The 19,177-nt window shown below is 40.9% G+C and overlaps 1 protein-coding gene across 1 annotated transcript in view; it reads right to left on the bottom strand.

The window, feature by feature from the left end:
• Positions 1-17,924: 17,924 nt before the first annotated feature.
• Positions 17,925-19,177, bottom strand: part of HORMAD2 (HORMA domain containing 2) — an 89,298-nt gene continuing 88,045 nt past the window's right edge. Inside the window, exon 13 of the transcript XR_013365842.1 lies at positions 17,925-18,060. The gene's annotated coding sequence lies outside the window, so the exon portion shown is untranslated. The remainder of the gene's footprint in view (positions 18,061-19,177) is intronic.

Here is a 19,177-nt window from a genome sequence, read left to right as displayed (position 1 = left end):
AGCTAAGAATTTGTGTTCCCGGCTATGACCAAGAACTTATGTGTACCTTCTTGCCTGCTCTAGCTCTTTCTTTCTTTCTTTCTTTCTTTCTTTCTTTTCTTTCTTTCTTTCTTTCTTTCTTTCTTTCTTTCTTTCTTTCTTTCTTTTTCTTAAGATTTTATTTATTTGAGAGAAAGAGAGCACAAGCTGGGGGAGTGATAACAGAAGAGGGAGAGAGAGAATCTCAATCAGACTCCCCACTGAGTGGGGACTCCCCCACGTGGGGCTCCATTTCATGACACCAAAATCATGACATGAGCTAAAATCAAGCATCAGATGCTCAACCAACTGAGCCACCCAAGCGCCCCAGCTTTCTTTCTTATAACTTAGTGATGGGACATTTCAGAAATTAGAAGGAAGCCTGGTTTCTAGGCTTCCATTCAGTGCTTCACTGTCTTCAAACGTGTCCATCCATATTTCTAGGAAATTCCAATGCTACAGCTCTTCTCAAAAAGGTGCCACATTAAAGTTTCCCACCTTAATACTTTCCCAGCTCTCACTCCATGTATTTTTAGGTCCGCATTCACTATTTCCAGAGTTTATTTCCAGCTTCACTTTTCCTTTTCTCATTTCCTTCTGCTCTTCTTTCCCTCTGGGGTGAGCACCTCAAGCTTTACTAGAGAATGCTGCCTCATTACTCTCTTAGCAGGTATTAGGCTGAGCCATGAACACGTAATGATGCAGAGACTCAAAAGGTGGTACCATGGGAATGACCACAAGAGAGAACCATTTTTTGGGGGGTGGGAATGGGCAAAGGCATACAGTTAGAAGAGTTGAGTGAACTCACTGCCTATAACCCATAACCAGGAGCCAGATGATTTCTAAATATGTCTTCTCATCTACAAAATAGTAAATAAAATCTACTTACATGCAAGGGAAAATTTGTGTGGTTTTTTTTAATTGTGGTAAAATATATATAACACAAGATTTACTATTTTAACTATTTTTAAGTGTACAGTTCTGTGGCAATAAGTACATTCACACTGTTGTGCAACCATGACCACCACCCTCCAAAACTTTTTCATTTTCCTGAACTAAAACTTTGTATCCATTAAACATCAACTCAGGGCATCAGTCAGTTAAGCATCTGACTCTTGATTTCGGCTCAGGTTGTGATCTCAGGGTCGTGAGAGCAAGCCCTATGTCAGTCTCTGTACTCAGCAGGGAGTCAGCTTGATTCTCTCTTCCTCTGCCCCTCCCCTCCTTTATAATAATACGTAAATAAATCTTTATAAAAAAAACACCATCAACTCCCCATTCCCCCCTTCCCTCAGCTCCTGGTAACCACCACCATTTCATTGTCTGCCTCTATGATTTGACTACAATAAGTACCTTATGTAAGTGTAATCATATACTATTTGTCCTTTTGTGACTAGCTTATTTCACTTAATGTCCTCAGGGTTCATCCATGTTATAGCATGTGTCAGAATTTCCCTCCTTTTTAAGGCTACATGATATTCCCTTGTGTGCACCAAATTTTGTTTATTCATTCATCATTGATTGATTATGGTTTTTTAAAGTAGTGAAGTTTGTATTTTAACAATTGGGAGCTTGAAGAGTCAGTGAAATACAGTAGGAAAAGCACTGAACTGGACATCAGGAACCCTGGGCCCTAGATCCAGCTTTGCCACTAATGACCTTGGACAGATGGCTCCTGCCAAAATGAGTTGGAGAAGCCCCTGTGTTATAACCAGCTGGGCTACCTAGAAAGGTCACAGACTCTTTGACTCTGTCTCTGAGGGCAGAGCCTGGGAATCTGCATCTTTAAAAAGCTCCCACGTATTTTCATATATTGAAGTTTGAGAACCAGTGCTCTGGGCCTCATTCTCTCATCTAGGCTAGATCACATATTTTTCAAACTGGGCTGCACCCTTGCTCAGAAGAATGCCACGGTTTTGTAGAGGGACAACGGGGACTGCCAAATAGATGGGTGTGAGCCCCAGAGTGAAGGGGAAATTCAAAGGCAGGACTCAGGGTCCCTGTCTCTACTTGCTTTATCTCTTTTGCCTCTAAGAGTCTACAGAATTCTTAAAAGCAAATTTAAAACCAGCAAGACCTATATTAAAAACCACTTCTACTGAAATTAAATGAATCTCAAAATTACTACATTTTTGAAATTATCATTGGGTTTTAAACATGACTGTTTTACAAACTAATTGGTTTTGGATTCTCTTTTTGGGGATTTAACATAAGCTTGCTTTAATTTAATTTTAAGATCTGGCAAAAGGTTTCCATAGAGATTTGGATGTTCTTCCTGCCAAGCTGCCATCAGGCCATTTCTGTAAATTTAGTACTACATGGGCACTATAGAATGCATATTTTGGTCAATATGTCATAACTGTACCTAATCCCAATATTTCTAATTCTTTTTTAAAAAAAGATTTTATTTATTTATTCATGAGAGACACAGAGAGAGGCAGAGACAGGGGAAGCAGGCACCACGCAACAAGCCTGATATGGGACTTGATCCCAGGACTCCGGGATCACGCCCTGAGTCAAAGGCAGACACCCAACCACTGAGCCATCCAGGTGTCCCAATATTTCTAATTCTTAATTGTAAAACATGATTGGAGATCTCTGGGCAAAGTTGGTGCTTGACTCCTACTCTCATCTTGGCTTCACCTGGGCTTCCTTTGCTCTCAGACAAGTCCCTTAATGTTCTTGTAGGGGACTCCTTTCTCTGGAAACTTCCCTCCTTTTCCAGATCGTTTCATCACCACAGGGTCAGAAGAATGGGCACCTGTGCAGTGCAACTGCCACCCTGCTCTGTCACTGTAGTTACTCCCTGACCTGACTCAGCTGGGCCACCAGAGCATCTCCCTTGAGGGCCTGTGCATGGGTTCAAGGACAGTCTATCAGCCCCCTCAGGTAGCTGGGCCTGTGACTGTTGATCTTGGAGCCATGGGCAACCATCTTGGCCAATGGACTAGGTATCAAAAAGGCATAATGAATAGAAAGAAGAATGAGTTTCAAGTGTGGAAAGAAGCAGAAACAAAAACCTCAAAGACTTTGTAATGACTGACTTGGGTTCTGTGAGATACCCTGCTGGGTTACAAATTCCTTTCTGCTTGGGGTAACTGGTTGGCTCAGTTGGTTAAGCATCCAACTCTTAGCTTCAGCTTAGGTCATGATCTCAGGGTTCTGAGATCAAGCCCTGCATCAGGCTCTGTGTTCCACATTAGGCTCCACCACCCCACATCAGGCTCTATGCTCACTGCAGAGTCCACCTGAGATTCTTTCCCCCTCCCTCTCTGCTCCCTGCCCGATGTGCATGCTCTCTCTTTCTCAAATAAATAAATAAATAAATAATAAATAAAATATTTTTTAAAGTTTCTTTCTGCTTTTTTGGTTTAAGCTAACAAAGGGTGGTTTCTGCCACTTGCAATTATATAATTAATATGTCCTATAAAATACGAATCCAATAAAATTAATAGTATTATAAGAATTAATTGGGATATTTGTATGAGTATGCCATAGAAGTATTAATTCTAATTTATCTTATGGTATTATTATTATCTGAGTCTCCCTTTCCCCAATTTGGATTAAAAAATACTGCACCTGTTGGTAAGACTTAATAGCCCAATTCATTTGGGGAATATAAATAATAGTGAAAGGGAATAAAGGGGAAAGGAGAAAAAAAAATAAGTGGGAAATATCAGAAAGGGAGACAGAACATGGAAGACTCCTAACTCTGGGAAATGAACTAGGGGTGGTGGAAGGGGAGGAGGGCAGGGGGTGGAGGTGACTGGGTGGCAGGCACTGAGGTGGGCACTTGACGGGATGAGCATTGGGTGTTATTCTGTATGTTGGCAAATTGAACACCAATAAAAAATAAATTTATTATTAAAAAAAAAGACTTAATAGCCCAAGGTTATGGGACGCCTGGGTGGCTCAGTGGTTGAGTGTCTGCCTTTGGCTCAGGTCATGATCCGGGGGTCCTGGGGTCAAGTCCTGCATTAGGCTCACTGCTGGGAGCCTGCTTCTCTCTCTGCCTATCTCTGCCCCTCTCTCTGTGTCTCTCATGAGTAAATAAATAAAATCTTTTTTGAAAATCCCGAAGTTATTATTTGGAATAAGGAATTGAAAGCAGGAGGAATGTTTAAATGCAAAGAAGAGGGTGGGGAGTTTGAAATGCAAATACTTTCAAGTAAGAGTCACATGCTTGAAAAAATAATTGAGCACTTTATGTGTTTCAGGAAAGGTGCCAGGAATATTCATTCACTGCTTTCTTGCCTGCCCTGAGTCAGGAGTGGGGCCAGGGACCTGTAATAGTTCAGGCTCCAAAGGAGCTTATGGGCAAGTGAGGAGTTATGCTGTGTTCTAGGTGCTAAGATGGGTGGAAGGACAGGAGAGGAGGGATCCCTGGGTGGCGCAGCGGTTTGGCGCCTGCCTTTGGCCCAGGGCGCGATCCTGGAGACCCGGGATCAAATCCCACATTGGGCTCCCGGTGTGTGGAGCCTGCTACTCCCTCTGCCTATGTCTCTGCCTCTCTCTCTTTTTCTCTCTGTGACTATCATAAATTAAAAAAAAAAAAAAAAAAAAAGGAATGGGCATGAGAGGCCGCTTTCTTTCCTAAGGAAAGAGGCTTGCCCATACTTAAAAAAAAAAAAAAAAAAAGGACAGGAGAGGAGGGCCACAGAGGAAGGCATCTCTGACTCACTCAGGAAGACTTCCTGGAGGAAATGAGACTTAAACTAAAGAATGAAGAGGATGGATAGAAATTAGAGAGGGAAGAGAGAGCTGTTGAAGAGAGAACAGCGTGCTCAATGGCCTCAAGGTAGATGAGAGCATGACACACACCTGGCACTGAGCATGGGTGGTGAGCACTGGTGAAGTGAACAGAGCCAGAGCATGCAGGATTCGCGGACCATGCCAGGGAGGCTGGACTTGACTCAGGCTCTGTGGAGCTGCTGGAGAGTTTAGGCAGGGGATAACTCTGGTCATTTTGGTACTCTGGAAAGATAATTTCAGCCAGGGTGGAGAATGTGTGGCTCGGATCACATCTAGGGGAAGGTGAGACCACTGCAGTAACCAGGACACCCTGAAATCTGCTTTAGCAGCTCACATACTTGTCCAAGCTCAGAGAGCCATCAAATGGTCTAGAAGAGTTGGGGGGAGGGTGTTGGTAATAGACTGTTAGGCCAGTGCCAGCTCTTAGTGTCTCAGCACAAACTGCCTCCTCATGAGACACAGAGTGAGGTTAATTGTGGGAGAAGAGGTCTAGGTTCCAGGCATGAGTGGTTATCCAGAACAGGCCTGGGCATAGTGTTATCTTGGGGAGTCCTGGGAGGTATGCGGACAATGGGGGTTTCAGGAGAGAAGCCTTCAGACAGGGTAGAGGGACACCAAAACCAAACACTATTTAACAAGGTATTTTTAACAGATCCATATGCCTTGGAGAGATAGCCTTTGAATGTGGCATATGGTGCTACAGGAGAGTTGGAGAAGGTGTGGATGAGGGACGCTAAAGGTAAGGGGAGAGTAAGGCCAAGTGCATATGTCACTGTACTCAGACCCAGATTTGGGGCAGTCAATACAACCTCTCTGGGCTGGGTAGAATGGTCCCTATCCACCCCATGACACAATTGTGAAACGTTAGAAGCATTTTGTAAATCCTAGGTAAAGGTGAGTTCTATACCATCCTGAGTCATAGTTATTATAGTCTGGTCTTTGCCACACACTTTTCCCCAGATCTTCAACCCCTCCCTTGAAGGAGTCTTTGTCAATCTGAGAGAAGTGGTGACAAGGTTGTTGGTTGGAAGAGCTGATCGGTTCCCTGTCCGGATATCTTGTCATTCCTCTGTGACTAGAAGACTCTGACAGAAAGAAGCAGAACTAGTTTTCAAAACACTCACAAGAGAAAGAAAGAGAATACAGATTTGACCTTAGTTTTAGGTCAAAGAAAAATTTCATTTTATCTATTTGTCTGCCTGGGATTGCATCTTAAATTTCAAACAGCTCCTATCTGCAGTAGCTCCCAGAGGACCTAGGACTGGTGACTGTGAGTAAAAGGTAATTTAAAGGGAAAAAAGGGGATGCAGTGGATTTAGGGGATCAAGTTAGAGAGTTCTGGTTTCAAAAATAAAAGCCAAGTTTTACTTAGCAATTGACATACACCTGATTTTCTGGTAGCACAACTCAAGTTAGAACATTGGACAGGAAGCTTGACAGAGCAACTCAGTTGCTTGCTAACTCCAGAAGGTACTTATTGTGGAAATTTATGTACATACATAAGTAATTCCCAGGGGTGCCTGGCTGGCTCAGTTGGTGGAGCATGGGACTCTTGATCTCAGGATCATGAGTTCAAGCCCCACATTGGATGTAGAGATTACTTAAAAATAAAAAAATCCTGGGGGATGACATGATACTGTACATAGAAAACCCAAAAGACTCCACCCCAAGATTGCTAGAACTCATACGGCAATTTGGTAGTGTGGCAGGATACAAAATCAATGCCCAGAAATCAGTGGTATTTCTATACACTAACAATGAGACTGAAGAAAGAGAAATTAAGGAGTCAATCCCATTTACAATTGCACCCAAAAGCATAAGATACCTAGGAATAAACCTAACCAAAGAGGTAAATGATCTATACCCTAAAAACTACAGAACACTTCTGAAATAAATTGAGGAAGACACAAAGAGATGGAAAAATATTCCATGTTCATGGATTGGAAGAATTAATATTGTGAAAAAGACTATGCTACCCAGGGGATTTACACATTCAATGCAATCCCTATCAAAATACCATGGACTAAAAAAAAAAAAAAAAAAAAAAAAAAAAAAAAAATACCATGGACTTTCTTCAGAGAGTTGGAACAAATAATCTTAAGATTTGTGTGGAATCAGAAAAGACCCCAAATAGCCAGAGAAATATTGAAAAAGAAAACCAGAGCCGGGGACATCACAATGCTGGATTTCAAGCTGTACTACAAAGCTGTGATCATCAAGACAGTGTGGTACTGGCATAAAAATAGACACATAGATCAGTGGAACAGAATAGGGAACCCACAAGTGGGCCTTCAACTCTGTGGTCAACGAATATTTGACAGAGCAGGAAAGACTATCCACTGGAAAAAGGACAGTCTCTTCAATAAATGGTGCTGGGAAAATTGGACAGCCACATGCAGAAGAAATGAAACTGGACCATTCTCTTACACCATACACAAAGATAAACTCAAAATGGATGAAAGATCTAAATGTGAGACAAGAATCCATCAGAATCCTAAAGGAGAACACAGGCAACACCCTTTTTGAACATGACCACAGCAACTTCTTGCAAGATACATCTATGAAGGCAAGGGAAACAAAAGCAAAAATGAACTATTGGGACTTAATCAAGATAAAAAGCTTCTGCACAGCAAAGGAAACAGTCAACAAAACTAAAAGACAACCTACAGAATGGGAGAAGATATTTGCAAATGACCTATCAGATAAAGGGCTAGTATCCAAGATCTATAAAGAACTTCTTAAACTCAACACCAAAGAAACAAACAGTCCAATCATGAAATGGGCAAAAGACATGAACAGAAATTTCACCAAAGAAGACATACACATGGCCCACAAACATACGAGAAAATGCTTCACATCACTGGCCATCAGGGAAATACAAATCAAAACCATAATGAGATACCACCTCACACCAGTGAGAATGGTGAAAATTAACAAGGCAGAAAACAACAAATGTTGGAGAGGATGTGGAGAAAGGGGAACCCTCTTACACTGTTGGTGGGAATGTGCACTGGTACAGCCACTCTGGAAAACTGTGTGGAGTTTCCTCAAAGAGTTAAAAATAGATCTGCCCTACAACCCAGCAATTACACTACTGGGGATTTACCCCAAAGATACAGATGCAGTGAAACACCAGGACACCTGCACCCCGATGTTTATAGCAGCAATGTCCACAACAGCCAAACTGTGGAAGGAGCCGTGGTGTCCATCGAAAGATGAATGGATAAAGAAGATGTGGTCTATGTATACAATGGAATATTATTCAGCCATTAGAAACAATGAATACTCATCATTTGCTGCAACATGGATAGAACTGGACGGTATTGTGCTGAGTGAAGTAAGTCAATCAGAAAAGGACAAACATTACATGGTTTCACTCACGCAGGGAATATAGAAAATAGTGAAAGGGATTATAGGGGAAAGGAGAGAAAATGAGTGGGAAAAATCAGAGAAGGTGACAGAACATGAGAGACTCCTAACTCTGGGAAACAAACAAGGGGTAGTGGAAGGGGAGGTGGGCGGGAGGATGGGGTGACTGGGTGACAGGCACTGAGGTGGGCACTTGATGGAATGAGTACTGGGTGTTACACGATATGTTGTTAAATCGAACTCCAATAAAAAATTATTAAAAAAAAATCCTGGAGGTGCCTGGGTGGCTCAGTCCGTTAAGCATCTGACTCTTGATTTCAGCTCAGATCGTAATCTCGAGGTTGTGAAATGGGGCTCCATGTTGGGCTCCATGCTGGGCATGGAGTCTGCTTTAGATTCTCTCTCTCCCTTCCTCTGCTCCCATTCTCTCTCTCTCACTCTCTAAAAAAAATAAAATAATAAATAAGTAAATGAAAGAATGATTCTCAGTTGAACTGAAAAAAAATAATAATAAATTTAAAATCTTAAAAAAGAAATTTAAAAATTCCCAGAAAAGGCCCTTTGAAAAGTTTGGCCCTTGGCCCCTCTCTCTACTTTCTCAGCTGCAAATGGGTAACACAGCTCAAGGAAAGAGTGAGGAGTGGTGCAACTATGTTTCTAATGTGATGGACTTGTTTTTTTTTTTCAGAGATGGGAGTTATTCTTTGACTTTCCCTTTTGAATACTGTTTTCTGTTTCTGCCTCTTTAATTAGAGCTAGAAACTCAATTAACGAGGAAAAGAGAGAAACAGTCTTTTCAAGCCAATTTCCTTGTGTTCCTGAGAGGTTTTGAGGTTAGGTCAGCACATATCTGTGATGTTTACCTCTCTGGCTATTAACAGGATGGCATGTGACTTGGCCAAAAGCTGTAGTTGACCATGGCAATGACCACTACTGTCTTGGCTTCAGAGACTGCTCTTTAATATCTTAGCATATAATAATAGTTTAGTTTACAAGGTAAATGGGGTTTTTAAAACATTTATTATTATTATTTTTGCAACACTTATCAAAGAAAGAGAAAGCAGCCATATCAGGGTATGATTAGAGGCCACTGTGCCGAATCAAGGACTTCAGGTTTCCTGTTGACTAGCCTACATTTTTCTTTGCACCAAGACTCACCAGCCCCCACCCCGCCCCTAAGAAAACTGAACAATACGAAATAGAGACAACATAAAGTGCTTTCATGGGAAAAGTCACGCTATGTTTCTAGGCTACAATACTTTTTTTCAGGTCTCTTAAAAGAAATCATGCTGAGTCCATTTTCAGCAAAGCTCTTTGAGCTTGGGGAAATAATACATCTACTAAATCAGCAGCCCCCACCCCACCAATCGTGGTAAATGCTTCTAGACTTGGCTGGGCTGGTTTTTACAAAGGAGACTATGAAAACTGAATGTTCAATCAAATTAATATCTTTCTGTGGAAGAATGTTCACAAGGTAGAGCTAACCAAAAAGAGAGATTCCACTAAATTCAATGCTTTTGTATATACAGACATACACACACACAAAGGAAACACACTATAAGGCTATAATGGCTAGTGGGACTATGGGTAATTTTTTCTTCTTCTTCATATTTGCCTTAATTTTTCAAATTTTCTACCATAAACATTTTTTATGGTAGAGCATGGTGTTTTGTTAAAAGCACAGACTTTGGAGCCAGACTGCCTGGTTCAAATGGTGGCTTTACCACTTCTTGTGGTGACATTAAGCAAATTACTTAATTTCTCTGTGCTTCATATTCCTCTCATAGGCTTGTTATGAGAATTAAAGAGTTAATATGTACAAAGTACTTAGAAAATGTCTAGCACTATTCAAGTATTTGTTAAATGAAGAAAACAGTAATTTTTAATTTAGTCAAATTGTGGTTAATTTTCTCTGGAATATTATTGGACATATTCCTATGGCAATCTTATTTTATAAGTGCTGCTGAATTGAGGATGCATGTATCTCTATGCTTATGTTTGTCCTCAACTAATATAGTGAGGATGGATACATGACATTTGATGGGTAGCTAAAATTCTTAAAGTTATTTGCCAGGTCATGACAAAGAGCAGGGATTTCCCAAGGGTATACCATGACCACCCCCCTCATTTGGTCATAACTGAATTATGGCAAGCCTACTTCTCTCCCAAACCACAAGTTATACTATCATAGTTTGATTCACGACATTCACAGAACTGGAAGGATCCTTGACCTTTGGTAAGTTCTGCTCCCTTGCTCAGGACGAAATGTTGTGGGTAAACCTGTGTTCAGTGATACGTGCTACACTTCCTCACGTAGGCCTGGGAGGAGCAGAGGGAAATGAGAACCGGCTTTGTGGTAGATAGCCAAATAATTGTGAAATTGTTAATGACTGATAGGAGAAAATTTTTGAAGGATATAATGACAAGGTGGAATGAGTTCCACCTTGTTCCAAGGTGGGAAGGATTTTTTTCCAACATCAAGAGTATCTACACAAAAACAAATCAATAAACTTATACATGTTGTCTTACAGACTAAAGAACTGAGTGATTGGGCAGCCCCGGTAGCACAGCGGTTTAGCGCCGCCTGCAGCCTGGGGCGTGATCTGGAGACCCTGGATCGAGTCCCATGTCAGGCTCTCTGCATGGAGCCTGCTTCTCCCTCTGCCTGTGTCTCTGCCTCTCTCTCTCTCTGCATCTCTATGAATAAATAAATAAAATCTTAAAAAAAAAAAAAAAGAACTGAGTGATTGAGCTCATTTTTACTTTGTAATAAAAAATGTGCTGGTGAGGTATAACTCATGAACTGATAGAAATAAACTGGAAAGAAAGAAGCACAAAACAGAGGGTGCCTCCTGCCAAGGGGCAGGAGGACAAGATGGTACCAAAAATCCTATAAAACCACACTGATGCTGTTTCCTTTCAGCCAAGGGAAAAATAGTCTAGAAAAAGGAAACTCCAAATCTCTTGTTTACCCAGCTGTCTGTACAAAGTGAATTATTCATGATTAAATGTGAATAATAAACCTATGCAAATATTTGTTGTATTCTCAATTTTGAGGAGGTTAGGGGAGCAGCAGGAAATGAAGTCACTTTTAAGTAACTTAGTCAACTATCTTCTTTAGAAATTTATCAAGAATACAGATTTTGATTGTTATTTATATATTATTCTGCCACACACACACCAGAAGAAAAGAGGTTGTTTTTTTCTTTAGGAGGTGATGTCCTATTGGAAATGACAATCTAAAGCTTTTCTCTTAGTATCATGACATTTATATAATTTCCTTAGAAACTAATTGTGAAAGTTATTTTTTTTTTTAATTTCTGACTTTGGAGGGTTAAAAGGCTTACAACAGAAATTCTTATATAATGGGAAACCTTAACTGACAAGTTTCCAAGTGTCTGCTGTTTACTGTAAATTCTTACCTATAAATTTCAGTTATAGGTTTTTGATAAAGGGAATATTACAATAATACTGATACCTGGCAGTTTTAAGCTGTTTATCTTTTTGGTTACAGAGCTGGTTTAACAGTTTCCATCAGAACTGTTAGCCTTTTAGCTAGAACTAGGTTAGATTTGATGTAGCTTATCCATTCTAAGAAACACTTAAAACCCAAGCAATAGCAAGGTAGTGAACGGTGTTTTATCATCCTACAACCTCTAAGTTTTCAAAGTTACTTTACACAGTGTGTCATCATCATACTTTCTTAAAGAGTTCATAGCATGCAAAGGGCTATTCAATGTATTCTATAACTGTGAGTTACCTTAATTAAACAAAACAAAACAAAAACAAAAACAAAAACACAACTTTCCCCTGAGCCCCATCCTTAATTAAGGCTGAATTCATTCTGATGGAATACCATGTTTCAGCTAACCACAGATTATGTTCAGAGGAATCTTGTTTTTGCTCCATAATAATCTCAGTGTCGGGAGGAGGGGCCAGAGAACTGGTCCGGTCTCCCTTGGCTCTTGAGGATTAGGTTCTCTCTAGAACCACTGATGAATGAGCTGGCCCTCCAAGGAAGCTCTCCATTCCTCTTCCAAGCTAGCCCAAAGCCCAAGCAGAGGGATTCCAGGCACCATACCAGATTTAGAATAGACTGTCCCCACCCACTGCTTCTGCCTCATGCTTGTTAAAAACCCTAGGTGGGTCACCCTCCACATTTTGCAGCTAATGAAATGGAGGAAGAAAGAAGATAAACACCTTGTCTAGAAATAAAGAAAGAACCAAGATTAAAATTAAGAATTTGACTAACAAATCTCTAGTAAATTCCCCACATTATCCTACCTTGCAACACCTTCCCCAATTAACCTAGAAACCAATGACTTGGTGATTTAGCAATAACAAGCACAATCCCTATCACTATAGTTTATTTGCCATTATCTTTTTCTTCTGGTATTATTTCTGGAGATTTGGACAGTGGGAGATGGACCATACAGAGGAATAAAAGACCAGAGAGTCATCTAATCTACTCCCCAGACTTTAGGCACACTACACTGAAACCAATCCAGACTTCCAAGAAAGATAATTCTACCAACTTCTCTCAAATTCAAATCACACTGATTTCATCCTAAGCCCATTCTCTTTTATTCTATGTTGACTGAAGATAACTATTTTCTTATTAAACACATTAAAATTGCATGGTAGGGTTAGTTGGCAATGTTAATAAGTGGCAAACATAGGCTTCAAACAAGAAGTAGAAGCAGTAATAAAAATTTTGAAATGTTTGGAAAAATATGATCTGTATTTAATAAAACCCCATCAGTGAGTGAAAATTGGCTTCATTATTAATATTTCCACCACCCTATTTCTCTGAGGGTATACAGTTATCTTAGCAAACTTGCCTCTCACTTTATAGGAACTTGTCTCCATTATGATTTAGTTCAGTGGTTTCTTTCTCATACTGTTACAGCTGGGGAGCCATTTCATTATGCTGGCGAGTTTCTGAACCTGCAGTGCAATTAATTTCTTTAATAGGCTCCTCCTTAGGGAAGGCCCATTAGTAGGCATCGCTAGGAATTAACATCTTAGTCCAGGAGAAAAGCTCTTTGGAGGCAACAGTGAAACAGATAAATCTTTGTTGAGAGATGTGGCCAAGGGACTTAACCACATTCCTTGCGGTTTCAGAATGACAAGCATATTCTGGGACCCATAGATAGGCAGAGATAGTTGTCATTCTCAGTAATGCCCTGACCACACCAGTTCTTTAACATAAAGAAGTAGTTCTAAATGTTATAATTTCTTAGAAGAAAGCAGCATTGCTGGTGAGCACTGAAAGCAGGAGAATGAAAGTCTGTCCACTGCCTGCCTATGCCTATGAGAAAAGGCTGCTAGTCATTTAAAGCACACTTGAAGGCTGCTAGACAAATCCGTTTTATATTAACCTACAAAGGATTTTTTTCCTCTCCTTTGATCTTGTGAAATAGGAATGAAGTCCTTCTTTTGGAGTTTGAATATTTTCTTGATTATTTTCACATACAGTCTCTGGAAGCAGATTGCTTTGGGTTCAAAATTCTGTCTCTGCTATTTACTAGTTGTGTGACCTTGCGCAAGTGGTTTAAGTTCTGTGTGTCTTAGGTATCTCCTCTGAAATTAAGATAACAGCAGTACCTACCACATTTGGTTTTGGAGAGGATTAAATGAATGAGCCTATGTAGGTGCTTAGTAGAGTGTCTGGCCCAGAGTAAGCACCCCCAATGTTGACTAATATGGTGATTAGTTCTGCTGAGTGGAGGTCCCACCATGCCATGTAGGCCGAAACACAGAAGCTAAAAAACTCTGACAAAGCAGAGGAGTGGGTGTGTGGGCCCAGGGAGGGGCACTAGCCAAAAAGGACAGGAGGGAACTTCTGGGAGTGACAAAAAATGCTCTATATCTTGATTGTGGTGGCGGTTACCCTGAGGTAAGGTTAAAAAAAAAAAACCCAGACAATTCTTTCCCTGACAAACCCTTTTTAATGTGCTAGTCCAAGCCCTAATCACTCTGCATCTGGGTTAATGCAAAAGTCTCCTGGTTGCTTTTCCTTCTCTGAGCTCTTTTCTCTAATCCCTCCTTGACGTGCCCATGCTCACCCCCTCTTTGGGGCCTCTTCAGTATACAGGCCTAGAACGGTGTATGTAGCCATTTGTTTTAGAATGAGAGGAAAGAAATGAATGTGCATATGCTACTATGTTTACTTATTTATGCCTAAAATAGGTCTGGAAAGATATATGAGAACGTGGTTATGTTAGTTACCCTTCCAGGAGGGGGAAGTGGGTGGCTGGGGACAGGGTGGGAGAGATGTTTTTCATTATATAGCCCTTTGTTCCTTTTGAATTTTAAATCATGTGGATGTATTACCTAATCAAAAATAAATAAATAAAACGTAGGAAATAATAAGAACCCTGCCAAGTTCATCTATTCATTCAACAAATATTTACTGGGCACCTACCACTTGCCAGGCATATAGCAGAGTTAACGTGTCCATGGCCATCATTGGTGTTTCATCGGCAGGATCCTTCATAAACAGTGCGTCACAGGCCCTGTCTGCTTGGTTAGCTTTATAGCTTGCTTATAGGAGATAGAAAGTGCACTGGTTAATTACAGTGGTCATGGCTGGCATATGATTTAGGAAAAAACCAGGTCAGGGTCAATTATGTTACAAAGGATCTTCTTCCACATACTGAAAAGACATAAAACGCTGGAGAGATGGGATCCCTGAGTGGCTCAGCAGTTTAGTGCCTGCCTTTGGCCTAGGGCATGATCCTGGAGTCCTGGGATCGTGTCCCTCATTGGGCTCCCTGCATGGAGCCTGCTTTTCCCTCTGCCTGTGTTGTCTCTGCATCTCTGTGTGTGTGTGTCTCTCATGAACCAATAAGTGAAATCTTTAAATAAAAAGATAAAAAGCTGGAGAGTAGCAAGGGTATCAGGTAATACCTCATAACTAACAACTAGTGGGCATTAATTTTCTATGTGCCAGGCATTCTTCTAAGCCCTTTACCTGTATTAATTCAATTATATCTCATAATAACTTTGTGATGAAGACACTCTTATTGCCCCCATTTCCCAAATGAGTAAACTGAAGTACAGAGGGAACAAATAACTTGCCCAGAGTCTCACAACTAGTAACCAGGTTGATCAGGGTTTGAACCTAGGCAATGTCTAACTCCAGAACCCTCAGTTTTAACCACTTTATGCTTTTTGGGGAAAGGATTTCTAAAATGTCCCTTTGCTCCAAAGTTGAAATTCTACCATTAAGAGAAAATGTAATGGGGCTACTGAGTGGCTCAGTAATTTGAGCAGCTGACTCTTGGTTTCAGCTCAGGTCAGGATTTCAGGATCTGTACTCAATGGGGAGTCTGTTGGGGATTCTCTCAGTCCCTCTCACTTTGCCCTTCTCCCTGATCTCTCTGTCTCCCTCTCCCAAATAAATAAATATTTTTTAAAAATTAAAAATAAAAGCATCATAGAATTTTACAGCTGGAAGAGATCTCGGTGTTCATTGAAATTCAATTCTTATCCAAAGGGACAACATCCTAGTCTACTTGGCTTGAACACCTCTAGTGATGAGGAACTCATCACAGCCAGAGGCAGTTACCAGCTGACATCTTTAATTGTTAACAAAAACATTAAAATGTTGATTGCCTTCCATGTGTCAGGCACTTTGTTAAAGCATAGGGTAGAAATTCTTCAATATGACGAGCCCAAATCTGCCTCCCTGCACTTCTTCCCACCGGGTCTGTGTAGTGTCTGTGGTTCCCTGCATGTCACGACACCTCCATATATATTTGAAAACAGCTACAAAGTTCTCCTTAGACTTTCTTCTCTGTTTATTCAATCTGTTCTCAGATCACATTCCCTAGGTGAGATTCATTTTTCTTGTTAACAAGCTTCTGTTTTAAAATGCAAATGTGAGAGGGCAGCACATTAAACCTAATCTGATGCTTCCCTGCCATCAAACTGTCTTGAGAAAAAGGTAGTTTCAGGGTGCCTGGTGGCCCAGTTGGTTAAGCATCTGCCTTTGGCTCAGGGTCCTGGGATTGAGCCCCACATCGGACTCCCTGCTCAGTGGGGAGTCTGCTTTTATCTCTGCCTCTCCCCTCTGCTTATGCTCTCTCTCTCTAATGGGGAAAAAAATCAAGAAAAAGGTAGTTTGAATCTGGAGAAAGGACCAGGGAAGGTGTTGAGAACAGAGGCAATTGGGAGCATGGTTCAATTGCTAGCACAGGTTTGGAAGGAGTGTTGATGCAGATTCTCCAGGTGGGCAAAAAGCAGTACCGTGATCACGAGCTTCTGAGACTAAGGAAGGGGACATGCCAAGAGTTAAAAAATAGCAAAAATGGTGAACACCTGTTAAGCACTGTCTGTATGCATGCTGGGCAGTTAGCTTTCATTACTTTGCTTAATCCTCACAACAGGGTCACTAGGTAGGTCCCATCATTACCTACATGTTACAGATTGAGTAATCTGAAGGCGAGAAGGTGAAATAATTTGTCTAGAAAAAGGCAGTCTGGTTTTGAAGCCAGCAGTCCGGGCTTTTCCTATATAACTTTGAGAAAAGGAAGATGAAGACTTAACTTTGCCTGCTTACCCCAGTGCTAATCAGTAATCATCCAAATGGAACCCAGAGGTCTGAGACTTCTGCAGCTTTAAGGAGTTCTGCAATACCCAAATAGTGATTCCCCCAAAGTCCACTCTTTCACTGGGTTTCTGTCCCTAAGTATTTCAGACCCTAAGGAATGTTCCATGTTCCATCAGTCTGTCTGAGATGTTTCTGACTACCTCAGTCAGCCTGCTCTCCGACCCCCTGACATGAGGAAACCCCCATACTGCTGAACTGCCTGGCATAATTAAGACCAGACTGAAATGTTTTTTTGTTTTGTTTTGTTTTTTGTTTTTTGTTTTTTTCCAGACTGAAATGTTTAATGAGACTTTTCTCCAGGAACTCCTACCGAGCAAGTCTCACATGCAATTTCCAGCTAGGTTATAGGGTCCGTTACCTACCACCTCCCACAGGGCCAGCTAATAGTTCTTGAGAGCCCACCACCTCTCACAAAAATCAGTTTCAACAGCTGTGACACTCCCAGAAGATAACACCTTATTTGCAGAGGCACCCAAGGGGAATTTACACGAGCAGAGTATCTCAAGCCTCTCCATTTCTGGATAGGATCTTGGCTTTTCCATTGCATGACCCAAGAGTCTATTAATTAAGGCCATCAAGGATGCTCTCATCCTCTACAGAAACTGCAAACTGCATAGCAAGTCTCAGCCAGGGCCTCATTACACAACAGACAGTAATAGTTAAAATACTGCCTTTAAAAAAATGCAAACTAATAATTTCTAAAGAGGATACATTTCCGGGGTGCCTGGGTGGTGCAGTCAGTGAAGCATCTGGCTCTTGGTTTCAGCTTAGGTTGTGATCTTCAGGTTGTGAGATCTGGTGCTATGTCTGGCTCGACACTCAACATGGAGTCTGCTTGGGTTTCTCCCTCCCTTTCCCTCTGCCCCTCCCACTCATGCTGTCTCTCTCAAATAAATAAATATTAAAAAAAGAAAAAGAGAGGATATGTTTGGGATAACCAAAGGCATTTTCCCACTTGTATAGAATCTAGATTCCTACAGTATAGAGGACCTTGCCTTAACTTTTAGAAGCAGTATGTTAAGCCTTGTTTTATCATCTAGATTGTCCTTCTGAATGTGATGATTATAACAGAGAATTATTTGTACTCTAAGAATCTGTGGAAATCTCTAAACATCCAATACTATTGGATTTGCAACCACAAATTGACAATTCTAAGATACACTGAAACTGGCTCTAATAGTTATTTTTAAAACACATACACAACTTTGAACTTGTATAAATGCAGCGTTGACACTGATGAACATTTCCAGCCTCTTCCTGGCAGAAGTGAGCTGGAGAATGAAAGAACCAGACACCAGAGGGACCTGCAAGAGGGGAAATGAAGGTGCGGTTTCAGTGCCTGGCTTCAAAGGCTAGCAGCAATCGTGAGCTTAACCCCATCTCTTTCCAGCTAAACCAATTTTCTGTAAAGACAGAAAAACCCCAAACAGCAGAAATCAAATTTCCCCTGCATCACTTTTAATTTAACAATGTCCCAGTTTCCAAGCTGTCATCATCTAGTCTTTGTAAGCATGCTGATGAACCAAGCACAGTCAGGGTAAGGGGATGGCTAGTGTGATACAGTCCCGACTCCCCAGCTCGGGGTCTAGGTTTTCATTCTTTTCACTGAAGTTCCAGCTCCTTGATGAACTTGTTTACTCATTCCATTACTATCTAAAGCCAGAAATGAATAGACTAAAGATTTTTCCTCCCAATAAATCATTCAATAAATAGAATTGAATATCCTCCAATCTTGATAGGTGGTTGCATATATGAGTTCTGCTGTGTAAAACTGGCTACTTCATATTTACATGGTTCTCAGATCCTCTTTTTTTTTTTTTTTTTAAGATTTTATTTTTAAGTAATCTCTATACTCAACATGAGGCTTGAACTCACGACCCCAAGATCAAGAGTTACATGTTCTTCCAACTGAGCCAGCCAGGTGCCCTCAAGTCCTCTTATAATAAATCTCCTTCTGTGTGCCCATGCCCAGCCAAGGGCACAGGCCTGGCAACACACACACACAAACACACAGGACATACACATTCCACCTACTGGCATTGATAAAAGACTGCTCCTCTGGGGGAGGAAGGGTGTTAATAGAGACAATAAAATCACTATAGACATTTTCTAGACAAATTCAGATTCCAGACTTTGACCTAAAAGGTCTTAGGCTAAGTTATGAAAATTATAAATATAAATTGAGAGCCAAATTCCCCTTTTAAACAAAATCGTTTCTCCTGAAATCCAGATTGACTAATTGCTAATTTGTTTTGAGTCAAGGACTCCTAGAGTCTTTGTGAAGCTCCTTTGCATTTAAACACTTATAGTGGAGGTATGCTCACTACCTGAGAAGCAGCCCATTTCAAAATTCTGGCAACTTGTGGAGTTAAAAAGCTCCTCCTTATACCAAGCCAGATTGACCTCCTGTAGCTTTCACCA

Source organism: Canis aureus, chromosome 27 (assembly GCF_053574225.1).
Source record: "Canis aureus isolate CA01 chromosome 27, VMU_Caureus_v.1.0, whole genome shotgun sequence".
NCBI lineage: Eukaryota > Metazoa > Chordata > Mammalia > Carnivora > Canidae > Canis > Canis aureus.
The sequence above is the reverse complement of the archived record's forward strand: the minus strand, read 5'-3'. Positions and strand labels throughout refer to the sequence as shown.